Source organism: Salvelinus fontinalis, chromosome 22 (assembly GCF_029448725.1).
Source record: "Salvelinus fontinalis isolate EN_2023a chromosome 22, ASM2944872v1, whole genome shotgun sequence".
Lineage (NCBI taxonomy): Eukaryota > Metazoa > Chordata > Actinopteri > Salmoniformes > Salmonidae > Salvelinus > Salvelinus fontinalis.
In genome coordinates this window covers 30132494-30140536 of record NC_074686.1, presented here as the reverse complement: position 1 = coordinate 30140536, position 8043 = coordinate 30132494, and positions in this window count along the sequence as shown.

Genomic DNA, 8043 nt, shown 5'->3' with positions numbered 1-8043 from the left:
CGTTCTCACCAGGGTCTTGACCTGACTGCAGTTCGGCTTCGTAACCAACTTCAGTGGGCAAATGCTCACCTTCGATGGCCACTGGCAAGCTGGAGAAGTGTGCTCTTTACGGATGAATCCCGGTTTCAACTCTACCGTCAGATGGCAGACAGCGTGTATGGCGTTGTGTGGGCAAGCGGGTCGCTGATGTCAACGTTGGAAACTGTCACACCCTGATCGTTTTCACATGTCTTTGTGCTTGTCTCCACCCCTCCAGGTGTTGCCCATCTTCCCCATTATCCCCAGTGTATTTATACATGTGTTCTCTGTTTGTCTGTTTCCAGTTCATTTTGTTCGTCAAGCCTACCAGCGTTTTTCCCCTTGCACCTGTCTTTTTCTAGTTCGTGTTTTCTAGTTTTCTGCCTGCCCTGACCCTGCCTGCCGTTCTGTACCTTGTCACACCACTCTGGATTATTTACCTCTGTTTGCCCTGACCCCGAGATCGCCTGCCGTTCTGTACCTTATGGACTCTGATCTGGATTACTGACCTCTGCCTGCCCTGACCCCGAGATCGCCTGCCGTTCTATACCTTATGGACTCTGATCTGGATTACTGACCTCTGCCTGCCCTTGACATGTCGTTTTGGCTGCCCCCTGTTCTAGTAATAATAAACTTCTGTTACTTCGACACTGTCTGCATCTGGGTCTTCTCCTGAAACGTGATAAAACAGAGTGCTCCATGTTGGCGGTGGGGTTATGGTATGGGCAGGCATAAGCTACAGACAATGGACACAATTGCATTTTATTGATGGCTATTTGAATGAGCAGAGTTACAGTGACGAGATCCTGAGGCCCATTGTCGTGCCATTCATCCGCCGCCATCACCTCAGGTTTCAGCATGGTAATGCACGGCCCCATGTCGCAAGGATCTGTACACAATTCCTGGAAGCTGAATATGTCCCATTTCTTCCATGGCCTGCATACTCACCAGACATGTCACCCATTGAGCATGTTTGTGATTCTCTGGATCAACGTGAACGACAGCATGTTCCCGTTCTCTCCAATATCCAGCAACTTCACACAGCCATTGAAGAGGAGTGGGGCAACATGCCACAGGCCACAATCAACAGCCTGATCAACTCTATGCGAAGGAGATGTCGTGCTGCATGAGGCAAATGGTGGTCACACCAGATACTGACTGGTTTATGTTTGTTTATTTTTTGTACTTTTTACTCATTTTTTCTCCCCAATTTTGTGATATCCAATTGGTACTTACGGTCTTGTCCCATCGCTGCAACTCCCGTACAGACTCAGGAGAGGCAAAGGTTGAGAGCCATGCGTCCTCCGAAACACGACCCTGCCAAGCCGCGCTGCTTCTTGACACACTGCCCGCTTAACAAGGAAGCCTGCCGCACCAATGTGTCGGAGGAAACACCATCAATCGGTAACCAAAATCAGCGTGCATGCGCCCGGCCCACCACAAGGAGTTGCTAGAGCACGATGGGACAAGGACATCCCAGCCGGCCAAACCCTCCCCTAACCTAATTCTACCACTCCCATAAATCTGCTCCTTTTATTCCTTGTCCCCAACGCTCTAGGCGACCAGTTTTGATAGCCTTTAGCCGCACCCTCATCCTACTACTACTCTGTTCCTCGGGTGATGTGGAGGTAAACCCAGGCCCTGCATGTCCCCAGTCACCCTCATTTGTTGACTTCTGTGATCGAAAAAGCCTTGGCCTCATGCATGTCAACATCAGAAGCCTCCTCCCTAAGTTTGCCTTACTCACCGCTTTAGCACACTCTGCCAACCCTGATGTCCTTGCCGTGTCTGAATCCTGGCTTAGGAAGGCCACCAAAAACTCTGAGAACAGATATAGCCCTTGGTTCACTCCAGACCTGACTGCCCTCGACCAGCACAAAAACATCCTGTGGCGAACTGCAATAGCATCGAAGAGCCCCCGTGATATGCAACTGTTCAGGGAAGTCAGGAACCAATACACGCAGTCAGTCAGGAAAGCAAAGGCCAGCTTTTTCAAGCAGAAATTTGCATCCTGTAGCTCTAACTCCAAAAAGTTCTGGGATACTGTAAAGTCCATGGAAAACAAGAGCACCTCCTCCCAGCTGCCCACTGCACTGAGGCTAGATAACACGGTCACCACTGATAAGTCTGTGATAATCGAAAACTTCAACAAACATTTCTCAATGGCTGGCCATGCCTTCCACCTGGCGACTCCAACCTTGGCCAACAGCCCCGCCCCCCCCCGCTGCTACTCGCCCAAGCCTCCCCAGCTTCTCCTTTACCCATATCCAGATAGCAGATGTTCTGAAAGAGCTGGAAAACCTGGACCCATACAAATCAGCTGGGCTTGACAATCTGGACCCCTATTTCTGAAACTGTCCGCCGCCATTGTCGCACCCCCTATTACCAGCCTGTTCAACCTCTCCTTCGTATGATCTGAGATCCCCAAGGATTGGAAAGCTGGCGCTGTCATCCCCCTCTTCAAATGGGGAGACACCCTGGACCCAAACTGTTACAGACCTATATCCATCCTGCCCTGCCTAGCTAAGGTCCTCGAAAGCCAAGTCAACAAACAGATCACTGACCATCTCGAATCCCACCGTACCTTCTCCGCTGTGCAATCCGGTTTCCGAGCCGGTCACGGGTGCACCTCAGCCACGCTCAAGGTACTAAACGATATCATAACCGCCATCGATAAAAGACATTACTGTGCAGCCGTCTTCATCGACCTGGCCAAGGCTTTCGACTCTGTCAATCACCATATTCTTATCGGCAGACTCAATAGCCTCGGTTTTTCTAATGACTGCCTTGCCTGGTTCACCAACTACTTTGCAGACAGAGTTCAGTGTGTCAAATCGGAGGGCATGTTGTCCGGTCCTCTGGCAGTCTCTATGGGGGTACCACAGGGTTCAATTCTTGGGCCGACTCTTTTCTCTGTATACATCAATGATGTTGCTCTTGCTGCGGGCGATTCCCTGATCCACCTCTACGCAGACGACACCATTCTGTATACTTCCGGCCCTTCCCTGGACACTGTGCTATCTAACCTCCAAACGAGCTTCAATGCCATACAACACTCCTTCCGTGGCCTCCAACTGCTCTTAAACGCTAGTAAAACCAAATGCATGCTTTTCAACCGCTCGCTGCCTGCACCCGCACGCCCGACTAGCATCACCACCCTGGACGGTTCCGACCTAGAATATGTGGACATCTATAAGTACCTAGGTGTGTGGCTAGACTGCAAACTCTCCTTCCAGACTCATATCAAACATCTCCAATCCAAAATCAAATCTAGAGTCGGCTTTCTATTCCGGAACAAAGCCTCCTTCACTCACGCCGCCAAACTTACCCTAGTAAAACTGACTATCCTACCGATCCTCGACTTCGGCGATGTCATCTACAAAATAGCTTCCAATACTCTACTCAGCAAACTGGATGCAGTTTATCACAGTGCCATCCGTTTTGTTACTAAAGCACCTTATACGACCCACCACTGCGACCTGTATGCCCTAGTCGGCTGGCCCTCGCTACATGTTCGTCGTCAGACCCACTGGCTCCAGGTCATCTACAAGGCTATGCTAGGTAAAGTGCCGCCTTATCTCAGTTCACTGGTCACGATGGCTACACCCACCCGTAGCACGCGCTCCAGCAGGTGTATCTCACTGATCATCCCTAAAGCCAAAACCTCATTTGGACGCCTTTCCTTCCAGTTCTCTGCTGCCTGCGACTGGAACGAATTGCAAAAATCTCTGAAGTTGGAGACTTTTATCTCCCTCAACTACTTTAAAAATCTGCTATCCGAGCAGCTAACCGATCGCTGCAGCTGTACATAGTCCATCTGTAAACTGCCCACCCAACTTACCTACCTCACCACCATACTGCTTTTATTTATTTACTTTTCTGCTCTTTTGCACACCAGTATCTCTTCTTGCACATGATCATCTGATGATTTATCACTCCAGTGTTAATCTGCTAAATTGTAATTATTCGATTTATTGCCTACCTCATGCCTTTTGCACACATTGTATATATATTCTCTTTTTTCTACCATGTTATTGACTTGTCTATTGTTTACTCCATGTGTAACTCTGTGTTGTTGTCTGTTCACACTGCTATGCTTTATCTTGGCCAGGTCGCAGTTGCAAATGAGAACTTGTTCTCAACTAGCCTACCTGGTTAAATAAAGGTGAAATAAAAAAATAAATAAAAAACCCGGACGACGCTGGGCCAAACCCTCCCCTAACCCGGACGATGCTGAGCCAAACCCTCCCCTAACCAGGACGAAGCTGGGCCAAACCCCCCCCCTAACCCCGGACGATGCTGGGCCAAACCCTCCCCTAACCCGGACGATGCTGGGCCAAACCCTCCCCTAACCCGGACGATACTGGGCCAATTGTGCGTCGCCTTATGTGTCTCCTGGTCGCGGCCGGCGACAACACAGCCTGGGATCGAACCCAGATCTGTAGTGACGCTGCGCCACTCAGGAGGCCTCTGATTGGTTTTCTGATCCACATTCCTACCTTTTTGAAAAGTATCTGTGACCAAAAGATGCATATCTGTATTCGCAGTCATGTGAAATCCTTAGATTAGCACCTAATGAATTTATACATTTAAATTGGCTGATTTCCTGCATATTGCGTTTATATTTTTGTTCAGTGTACATGGTGACTTGACTTGATTTAGGCCTGTATGTGCATTTCTTGATTTAACTGTTGGTTTTTGATGCTTGATGTTTAGATAAGTCAAACATAGGCACACATACAGATGTAATGTCTTAATTTGATCACTCTGTCATAGAGAATCTTCCTGCACTGCAGGACATGCAAACTTGTAGCAGTTTAAAAAGGCTTCTACAGTTTGTAATTTCCACTTTAAAATGTCAGACTTATTTTGCCCCAAAGAAACATGTATCAACCCCTACAATATATCCATTAAATATAATCCACATTACAACTCACATGTTCTGTTACAGCAGGATTATTTTCCTGCTGCATAAACTTGTCAAATTAAAGATAGCAGATCTGTAGATCTCAAAAGAACTATTGTTCTAAATATGACTCTAGCGAAGAGTAACGTTTTTAAGACTAGACCTGTGTTTGTAGTCAACTGTAGAAGAGTCTGAGCCATCATTGTTTTGTCTGTCGTAATGAAAAGATACTGGAGTCTTGCAAGCAGGGACCATCTTTCATTTCATATTCATGAATGCAGTCTGGTCTCAAAGTAGTTCAAGACTTTCAGCGTCTCAGTCAGAGAACATGAGCCATGTTCAGTTATAACAGTGTGTTGGGCGTGCAGCCATCTTTAAAACACATTTCATCCCAGTACCACTCACCCCTCACCTCTCTGATCTCCCCCCTCCTTTCACTCAGGGACAGAGAAAGTTGAGTTTGGGATGTCTGGATATTCTAGCGATGACTAATTCTTTCCAGCACTGCTAAGGTAGTAGAGGGGAGGCCAGTGGAGGAGGACCATGGAAAAAGAAGAGCAGAGAATCCGCCATTTTGAGGCAGACTAGGCTACATCAGTGGATAAATTACGGAACACTAGTATCATAATTTTTATCCGCATCTTTCCTACAGTATTTTGTTAGCAATGCCTGGGTTTATCATATAAGAGAGTGTGGATATTAGAGACATCCCGAAATGGAAAAAGGAAAAAGGAACACAGAACATCTGGAATCCGACTACAGGCAGTGCTATGTAGCTAGCCTGACCATCATCTGGGCTGGAAGCAACAGTTGAATAGAAGAAAAAAAGGTTTCAGCAAAATGGCCGACTGCAAGAAGAATAGAATGGGGGAATTTAGATTGAGTTTAGACTGGAACTCTTTAGCTAATCAATTACATTAAAGTGATCAATGAAGTAGTTAAAGGTGATGAACTATAGCAAGGCTGACTAGCCCTCAAGGACTGGAGTTATGCACACAATCAAATGAAAGGGCAAAATCTCCATTCATGCTGTGGGCATTCAATTTCTATCTGTGAGTGGCCAACTTTGCTTTGGCTGCCTGGATGTGCCAAATGTGCCAGATGGGCCAGGTTTGCAGTTTGGGGACTATTCTATTGGTCCATTAAGCCAGAAAAGCACTATCAAGCCAGAATGAAGTATTGGAAATAATTTAAAATTGTATTTAAACACAAGTCTGATCCATTAGAGCTCTGAGGAAGACTTCTGCCAATTTAGTCTAAACAACTATCGAGACACTGACTCACTATTCGTATTATATAGGGTGTAGTGCCAGCGTAAACATCTATGTTGAAGGTGCATTACTGTACCGCCTACATACATGGTGACTTGATGTCGGCCTGTATCAGCATTTCTTCATTCAACTACTGGTTGTTGATGCTTGATGTTATGATAGGTCAAACATAGACACTCTGCATAGATCCCAAAATAACTATTGTTCTAAATGTTACTCTAATGAAGAGTAATGTTTTTAAGACTAGAACTGTTTCATATTCATGACTGCAGTCTGGTCTCAAAGTAGTTCAAGACTTTCAGCGTCTCAGTCAGAGAACATGAGCCATGTTCAGTTATAACAGTGTGTTGGGCGTGCAGCCATCTTTAAAACACATTTCATCCCAGTACCACTCACCCCTCACCTCTCTGATCTCCCCCCTCCTTTCACTCAGGCGAGAGAGTTGAGTTTGGGATGTCTGGATATTCCAGCGGTGACACATTTTTGTCCGGCACTGCTCAGGGAGGAGAGGGGAGGCCAGCGGAGGAAGACCATGAGAAAAGAAGAATCGGCCATTTTGAGGCAGACTGGGCTACATCAGTGGCTGGATTAGGGACCCAACACTTATACTGTCTCCCTCCAGTTCATTTTCACTGGATTAAGACTGTTAGTGTCATTACAGTGCATGATCCACACATTGTCTTTATTGTTAGCACTGCCTGGGTTTATCAGGGACAGCACAGGTATCTGAGGGGAGGTGCTATACCTGATGGAAATTATATTGCAATAAGAACTGTCTTCTCATTTGACTTCTGATTGAATGAATCAATAATGCGTGAACACAATGAATAAACCAGCAAATATAGTCAGGGTGGAGAAAGGCCATGAATGTCATCAAGAGACAGCCAGGATATGGGCAGAAACTTATAATTGCCAAACCTCTGGCGGCAGATAGCCTAGCGCATAGAGCATCAGGCCAGTAACTGACAGGTTGCTAGTTTGAATATTAATACACAATTGTGAAATAGGACAAATGTAAACACCCACCAAATTATTATTATTACAATTGTAATTAGTTACTTCAAGTTAAAACATATGGGGGTATTTCTGATCTGAGAGTCTGCATAGATATTGCAGTAATGATTTTCCTCTCTGTTGAAGTTGAACATGATAGCCAGGAAGTAGGTCCTCATTTCCCTAAGGGGATGTCAAAAGTTGTATTATAAAGAATGTGTGTCCTTGGGTTGTCTGATGTCAGAATAGTCTTTATAACCTACATTTACTCCTTTCCAAACTATACTGAACAAAAATATAATCTCATGTAAAGTGTTGGTCCCATGTTAGATGAGTTAAAAATAAAATATCCCAGAAATGTCTAAAATGTTGTTCACACATTTGTTTAAATCCCTGTTAGGGAGCATTTCTTATTTGCCAAGATAATCCATCCACCTGACAGGTATGGCATATCAAGACGCTGATTAAACAGCATGATCATTACACCTTGTGCTGGGGACAATAAAAGGTCACTATAAAATGTTGAGAGAGCGTCCAATTGGTATGCTTACTGCAGGAATGTCCATCAGAGCTGTTGACATCCAATTTAATGTTAATTTCTCTACCATAAGCCGCCTCCAATGTTGTTTTAGAGAATTTGGCAGTACGTCCAACTGGCCTCCCAACTACAGACCAAGTGTAACAACACCAACCCAGGACCTCCACATCTGGCTTCTTCACCTGCGGGATCATCTGAGACCAGCCACCCAGACATCTGTTGAAACTGAGGAGTATTTCTGTCTGTAATAAAGCCCTTTGGTGGGTAAAAACCTGCTCTGATCGTCTGGGTCTGGCTCCCAAGTGGGTGGGCCTATG